The following is an 8,612-nucleotide window of genomic DNA, read 5'->3' as shown; positions in this document are numbered from 1 at the left end:
AATCTGCCTTCGGCGTAGGCTCTGGCAAATTCTTAGGTTTCATGATTAGCCAACGAGGCATTGAAGCTAATCCCGAGAAGATCAAAGCAATCCTCGACATGAAGGAACCGGTAACTTCAAAGGACATCCAGAGCCTTACTGGCAAGGTGGCAGCCTTAACCAGGTTCATTTCTAAGGCCACAGACAAATGTGCTCCCTTTTTTAAAGCACTTAAGGGAAGTAGGAAGTACATTACATGGACTGATGAATGTGCCGAGGCATTCAAAAACCTCAAGGAGTACATGAGTAAAGCCCCTCTACTCTCCAAGCCCGAGGTAGGAGACATTCTCATTATCTACCTATCGGTATCAGCTTCAGCCGTAAGTTCCGTTCTCATTCGAAAGGATGGGAATATTGAGCGACATGTCTACTACGCTAGCAAAGCCCTACAAGATGCGGAGACACGATACTCCAACATTGAGAAATTAGCTCTAGCATTGGTCATGTCTGCTCGGAAACTTCGCCCTTATTTCCAAGCACACGCCATCATCGTGCTTACCAATCACCCTCTTCGACAGATACTCCAGAGTCCTGACACGTCTGGGCGAATGATCAAATGGGCGATAGCATTGGGTGAGTTTGACATCTCCTACCAACCAAAACCAGCCGAAAAAGGTCAAGCAGTAGCAGATTTCATTGCCGACTTCACATATCCGGTTGACATTGCTTCTACACCTGAAGCAGTGGCGTCATTACCCCCGGAAGCTCAGAAGGTAGAATCAACGACCTCAGCATGGAGTCTGTATGTTGATGGCTCATCCAACCAACAGGGCTGTGGAGCGGGACTAGTCTTGACTACGCCCGACAAAGTAGCAATGGAGTATGCTCTTCGTTTCAAATTCAAGGCATCAAACAATGAGGCCGAGTATGAAGCCCTTCTAGCAGGATTACGTTTGGCCAAACACCTCGGGGTTAAACAAATTGATATTTTCAGTGACTCCCAATTAGTGGTCAACCAGGTTACCAACAACTTTGATGCTAAGGACAGCTCCATGGCAGCATATCTTGCGCAAACACAACTTTTGCTCAAGCACTTCCACTACCAGATCACCCAAGTTCCTCGAGCGGCAAACAGTCATGCAGACGCCCTGGCTCGCCTCGCCTCAGCTGTGGAAGACAAGATTGGAAGAAAAATTCATGTCGAACTGTTGGCAACACCAAGCACCATGGCCGCAGAAGTATGCAACTTACAACAGGGGGATAGTTGGATCACCCCGATCTATAATTTCCTTGCTCATGGCACCCTCCCAAATGATAAAGTCCAGGCTAAGCAAATTCGATACAAGTCTACCCGCTACCTGATCATCAATTATCAACTCTATAAGCGAGGTTTTAGCCTGCCATACTTAAGGTGTCTTACGCCTGCCAAGGCGGAAATCGTCCTTCGGGAAATACATGAGGGAGTCTGTGGAGATCATGCTGGATCTCGGTCCCTAGCACACAAGACTTTTCGCCAAGGATATTACTGGCCAACACTCCACCAGGATGCCATCAAAGTATCCCGCTCATGTGACAAATGTCAACGATATGCAACTATTCCTCATTCCCCTCCAGAGCCTCTTACTCCTATGATCAGCCCTTGGCCCTTCGCCCAGTGAGGACTTGATTTGATCGGCCCAATGCCGGCAGGGAAGGGCAAAGTCTGTTACGCAGTCGTTGCAGTGGACTACTTCACAAAGTGGGCCGAAGTAGAACCCTTGGCAACCATTACTGAGGCAAAGATAGAAGACTTCGTGTGGAAGAACATCCTTTGTAGATTCGGCATTCCCAATGCGATAGTCACTGACAATGGGCGACAGTTTGACAACAAGAAGTTCAGGTTGTTCTGCTCTAAGTTCAACATCAACTTATGCTTTGCCTCTCCAGCTCATCCCCAGTCTAATGGACAAGTTGAGGCCATCAACAAAATAATCAAGCGCACTTTGAAAACCAGCTTGGACAAAGCTAAAGGCTGTTGGCCAGAATTTGTACCCGAAGTTCTTTGGTCATATCGCACTTCATATCGGACTTCAACAGGAGAAACTCCATTCTCACTTGCCTTTGGCACAGAGGCGGTTGTCCCTGTTGAGCTCGAGCAAGCAACATTCCGAGTCCAGAACTACATTCAAAGTGAAAATGACAAACAACTCACCCTCAACTTGGATTTAGTCGAGGAACACAGAAACCAAGCTCACTTGAGGAATGTCGCCTACAAGCAGCGCATCTCCAACTATTATGACTCTAGGGTCAAGCTTCGTTCTTTCAAAATAGGAGACTGGGTCTTAAAGAAAAGATTACTCTGCGACAGAGTCCCGAGTGAAGGCACACTTAGTCCAAACTGGGATGGACCGTATGAAGTCATTGGCATCAGTCGCCCTGGCTCTTACACACTTAGAAGCTCCGATGGCAAGACCCTTGGCCATCCATGGAACGCTGATCACTTGAAGTACTACTACAAATAGACTCACGATGTACAAGTGTTGAGCTATAGCCGTTCGGCATCCTATGTAATGAAGGCCATTTGGCAATGAATTCAATAAAGAGGTAATTTAGCCAACTCAGCCCTCACTCTTTTACATTCCTAGCAAGGGAACACTCAAGTGTTGAAACCTCAAAGCAGATATATCCAACACGAAACAAAATCTAAGTATGTGTCGACAAGACTATACAAAGAAAGGAACAACCAAACAATGGCTTATATCCAAACAATAGATCTATTCATACATAGCCAAACATGCATTAATAATAGTGCAAACACTCATAAACACCTAAAATCCAAAACTCTCAAGCTTATAACATGGGCACATGTTATACACACATCAGACTACTGAAGGAATTATTTTGAAAAACATGTTCATTTGAGCAACATCATATAGCATGCAATTAACAATTAAAGGCGGAATCATGCTTACATGCACTCAAATACAAAACATTTACCCATGAAATTCAAAGCCTAGTAGATTGGTGAACCAATAATCAACTCAAAAATAAGTGAGTTGAAATTAATACCTTTGTAGATTCCTCTTTGCATAAGCAAAGGCTAATCACCCAAAGAGATAGGGCCTTCATTCCTTGCTTCTTAGATCCATGGATTTGGATGGAAGAATAGGTTCTCCAAGTTCCCAAAATTGAGAACCTCTAAGTCTCTACACCAAGGAGAGATTGGATGATGAATGAGTGACCTTGGAGGATTAGATGACTAGCTAATCACCTCCAAGGTGTTGGCCTCTTTAGAGAGAAAATGGAGAGACAATTCTCACCCATTTTCCCCAAAAATAAACCCTTATTTCACTTAATGAATATTTGGCTATAAAATCATTTATATAGTCACTTCTTTAAGTGACCTAAACAACCAAAACCCTAATTCATTTCATCATGGCTGGCCATTTAGGGATTTTTGGGCTTTTGGGCTTTAATGAATCTTTATTCATTAAATTGTCATACAACTTAAGTTAATGGGCTTGACGTTCGAAGCCCATTGGGCCTTAAGGTCCAAAACTATCCCGTAGTCTTTAACGAACTTATTCGTTTGATTAATTAACATATTAATTAATCCTTGCCATAAATAATTAAACCATTCAATTAATCTTACTCATTTCATTTATTTCGTCCATCTCTACCTTACACGGTGTACGATCCATTAGGTTCCTTTTAGCGAGGTAGTGGGCGATTAAAACCATTTTACATCGATTGTGAATTGAAACTATTTTCAATTCTCCCTTTAGTGATTACACACGTTTAGGGCTTCCACAAACCATGAGTGACACCTAGCCGTATGTCATGGTTACCCAAGCTAATCAGAAGAGGTGGAGAACCTATTCAGTCTGGGATTACAAATGCAATACGGTCCTTCTCTAATCTAATACTCTTGACCACATTGTTTGGTTTGATAGTTTATTTTCTCATGTCTACTATCCAATGTGTGTCTTGTGCTTATATGATTACCTTGAATGTGATTAGGAACGCATTCCCAAATCTCATTCATACTCTGGCCAGAGATTCAAATCATATCAGAGAGTATTCTCCTTCAAACGGTTTGAAGGTTAGAGATCCCTTGTTGCGCATTCACTTGTCTCCATAGCTAAGCGGCTTGACCCCAACGATGCCGTGGACACCCTCCTGGTGGGATGACTTTGACATAATCAAAGATCAAGGTCTTAACCACAAGACAACTATGATGCCTCAGGTCAAAGGACTACTTTGCATTATCCCAACCATGAGTTCTCATGTGACATGGAATATGAGAACTCTTCGTTGATCGCGTTCAGTGAACTCATTCTCTATTGAGCACCTACCGTACTTGTCTTGATGTCACACACACCAATGACTAGAGACTAATCACTCTCCCTGAGAGAAGACATAGTACGTACCGATCTTGACGGACTGTCAATGCCCAATTGGCAATCCTATGATCAGGAACGTTTAGGATGTGTCTACAAAAGAATGGTCTCAAGAATCTAACTTCATTAGATTACATTCTCCCAATCACAAATTCCTTGGACTTTATTGTTTAAGCATATAACATTTATATGAGACGGCTCAAACAATAATGTATGCCCTTTATATGTTAAACTGGATTAGTTTAACATGTGAAATGTCCGTAAAGTATCATCACATGATTGGCTTTAGGGCACATTTCCAACAATCAAACACTTGCACTAGAGCCAATCAGCTTGATCATCAATGATGATATCTCTTCTGTAGTCATTTCATAAATGGCTGAATAGTAGGCCTAGACAGTGGATATCTATATGTGTTATCCACAGAAGCAACCTTGAGAATAACGACGTCACCATTATACATGATTCTCAATCATGTGGTTCAGTCTCTCATTTGTGTTCGGATCTTGATGAGACCTTGATTCCCAGGCTTGAGCTATCGCCCCATTAGTGTCATACACTTTCTGGTTGGAACCGAATAGAGAGTTCATAAATGAACTTTCCCATCCAAACAACATTGTTGTAAACTTCTATATGGCAAGATATCTTGCATTCATAATGGAACACACTAAAGTCATTACTTTAATGTTTCCATCCAAATATCTTTTTAGTCATAATAAAGAGATATTCGTTTATCTCTTCATTCATAATGAAGAAACATCCAATGATGGATTAGATTCATAATCTAATACATTTACGCTTCCATTACGTTACTTTGATTCTTCCTCATTCTTTGAGGAATTTATCCTTTAGTATTTCTCAAATACTTAAGGACTCACTTGACAGTTGCCATGGTTCTGATCCTGGGCTTGCACTGATATCGTCTTGTACCGTTCTAGGTACAACTCATATCAATGTTTTTCATACAATATGAAATACATAAATCACCTTTCTGCTTATGCATAAAGGATTCAATTTACGCATTATTTCTTTGGGAGTCAAAGGGGCACGTTCCCTTTGAGAAGGGCAACTTACTAGTCTCACTAGAATCGTCCTTCTAATTGAAGTTTATCATCATATGAGAAACTTCCTAGCATCCATTGTCTATTATTAGGGATTGATATAATCCAATTATATCATGAAATATATCATTATAGATTTCCATCCCATGTATGTAGACTATATCTCCCATATACATTCTATCTTCATATAATGTATTAAAGTCATAACTTTAACGAAGAAGTATTCTTTTCATTTCCAAAATTAATATATCATATATATTTAAATTTTTAGGAACATGATTAACTCCCACTAATCTTTTGTAAAACTAGTAAACAAAAGATTCATTTACATCTTTATGAGAAATCAAACGATTTGATCATTTTCTCATAAAATGCAAATAGCTCCCACAAACTTGCTAAGATCCATGATGGATGGATCTCTACAACTTACATGTCTTGTGATTTATAGTTTTAGACATATATTATCAAGACTATCTTAATAATGGTTTCGGAAACCCATATTATGTCCAAACATTGAATCACCATTTAGTTGTAGTTAGCAATCTTCGAATTAATTGAAACCAAGACTATCTCAAAGATGGTTTCTTCAAAGTCAACCATTCTCTTTGATTGTAGTCACCTTAAGCTACCAATTAGCTATGAAGGTTTCATTATTTCGAGTCAAATGGTACTTTACCATTTCCTTGAGTATATATCGTATATGCACTCAATGTAGTTATAAGGATTTTCATTCTTATTTCTTTCGAATTAAGAGGTGCAACTCTATGACATAGTCATAAAGTTCAAAACCATTCAACTGAGACGGTTTATAAATCCTTATCGACTACCTTGGAGCTTGTGGTATAGGAACTAGGTTGTTATATTTGTTGATTACTTTCTTGTCTCTCAAAGAACCCATTCTTTGAGTTCTATCTCTCGTTCATTTGCTTTTAGGCAAATCACATTGTAGAATTACAATGAACTACCCAACAAAACAACATTTGTTAGTTGGTTTATAGAAGCGATATCCAAAAGTTATTTTAAGGATATCCTACAAGATTATTATCAAACAAATATTGCTTGTTAGCACACAACCCCAAATCTTTAACATGCTTAAGATTTGTCTTTCTTTCCAACTACATCTTATGGAGTCATGAAAATATTGGAAGATCTTCTCATTGACAATCATATTGTTTTAGAAGTATATATCCTATATATGGGTAATAGATAACATCTAACGAACTAAATCTTATTCAAGTTCGTTCTTCTCCTAATGGAGAAATACATTATCTTATGATGCTATTTCCTTGATATCTTTCAAGGAAACTTATCTAAAGTGTTACCTTTCCTTGGATCAAATCTAAGGAGGTAAATACTTTAGATGTCTTACTCATCAACTTACATTTCTTGAATTCTTTGAAACATTTTTCAAAGTATTCGGACTTGTGTTTATTCAAAATAAACTATAGTCCAACCGAGAGTGATCTTCGGTGAATGTTATCCAACATGAGTAGTATTATGTTTGTGGACAAGTGCCACTAACATTTAAGTGAATTAACCTCAACAACTTTGTGATTCTTTCTTCTTTCCAAAAGAATAAAGATTCGAACATTTCGCCTCTATACAATTTTAACAAGAAGGTATTGGATCCGGATCTAACGATCCAAAGCGTCCATCTTTCACCAACTCATAACTTATGTTTTTAGAGGTATCACAACTTTAGTTGGGATTAGTCACTACCTTGCAACCTTTTGGGTTTTAAGCATCATTATTTTCTAAACAGTTAACACCACCATATTATCTCTACTATAGAGATAATTAATTAGATTACCATAATCCAATCATTGATTAATAAAGAACATTGTTTTGTCAAACAAAACATTTATCCATTTCACATAGTGACTAAATTTAGTTCCTTAAAATTGGAATATAAAGACAATCTATGTTTTTCCAATTTCTTTGGTAGTTCATATGAGGAAGTAAGTACCATCTGCTTTCGCAGAGATCTACATTTGATTCACGCTTCGAATGTGAAGTACTTTCTCTTCTCTCATTAATCTTCTACTTCTTATTAGCCACACTTTTACAACGATTGTAAAACATAGTCACTAATACGGAATCAAGCATTCAAGTAGAAGAACCAACTGTTTTGAACTTTTCAAGAACAATTTACAACACCTTCGAAAAGTGTGTTCTTGACACTTGCAAGACATTTCTTGCAAATACCCCTTCCAATGTCCATCCTTTCATAAAGAAAGTTTGTTCCCTTGGAGTTATTTATCTTCTTTATTTGACTTTCACCTTTGACTACATTAGTCATGGTCCCTAAACTCTCACTATCTCTCTTGAAACCTTTTTCAATTGTGTTATACACATCAAACAATTTTGGAGAGCATGTGGTTTATTGTTCACTATATAGTTTACAATAAACTTAGTGAACGATTAGGATAGGGAAACAAAGGTGAAGTCCTTGCCTAGTTTCCGTCTCGTTAAGTGGTTTATCACTTCAACACTTAATGATTCAAAATCATCATAAGTCCATGTTAATGGACTATTTTTGTCAACCAACCATTATGTTCTAAACATAATTACAAACCTTCAAGAGTTGTACAAGGCAACTCTCATTTCTTCATACAACAATTTGTAAATGAAGAATCATGGCACATTTAAGTGTTCATGCCTTTGTGCTTTCTTCTCAAGTTCTTTGTTCATTTAACAAAGAAACAAGCACTAAGTGTTTGCATTGACTAAGAGTTGTTCAAAGCAACTCCTATTTCTTCATACAACAAATTGTAATTGAAGAATTATGACATTAAAAGTGTTGTCCTCTTTATGATAGACATTTTCTAACATATTCTTCTAATGATACATTATCAATAGGAAGATTGTGAGGATGAGACTACTTAGATACATATGCAATCCTTTTAAGACATTCTTTGGGATTGTGGTACCTAAGTCCGGAAACTAAAACATTCGGTTTTGTCAAGTGTTGGATAGCGTTTGCAAATATATTGGTAAACAAATACATAACGAATATAAATTGATTGATTTTAAGCCATTTGATTCGGGTCTTTAAATCAAAATAGCACCACCCACTATTTTTGGCAAATTCCATATCCCTCATAGGAATTCGAGAGTTTTGGATGAAACTCCTAGTAGGTTATGGGAGGCTCACTATTACCAAGCCCACCTCACGATGATACGATATATGGCT

The sequence above is a fragment of the Malus sylvestris genome, chromosome 13 (genome assembly GCF_916048215.2).
Source record: "Malus sylvestris chromosome 13, drMalSylv7.2, whole genome shotgun sequence".
Lineage (NCBI taxonomy): Eukaryota > Viridiplantae > Streptophyta > Magnoliopsida > Rosales > Rosaceae > Malus > Malus sylvestris.
The sequence above is the reverse complement of the archived record's forward strand: the minus strand, read 5'-3'. Positions refer to the sequence as shown.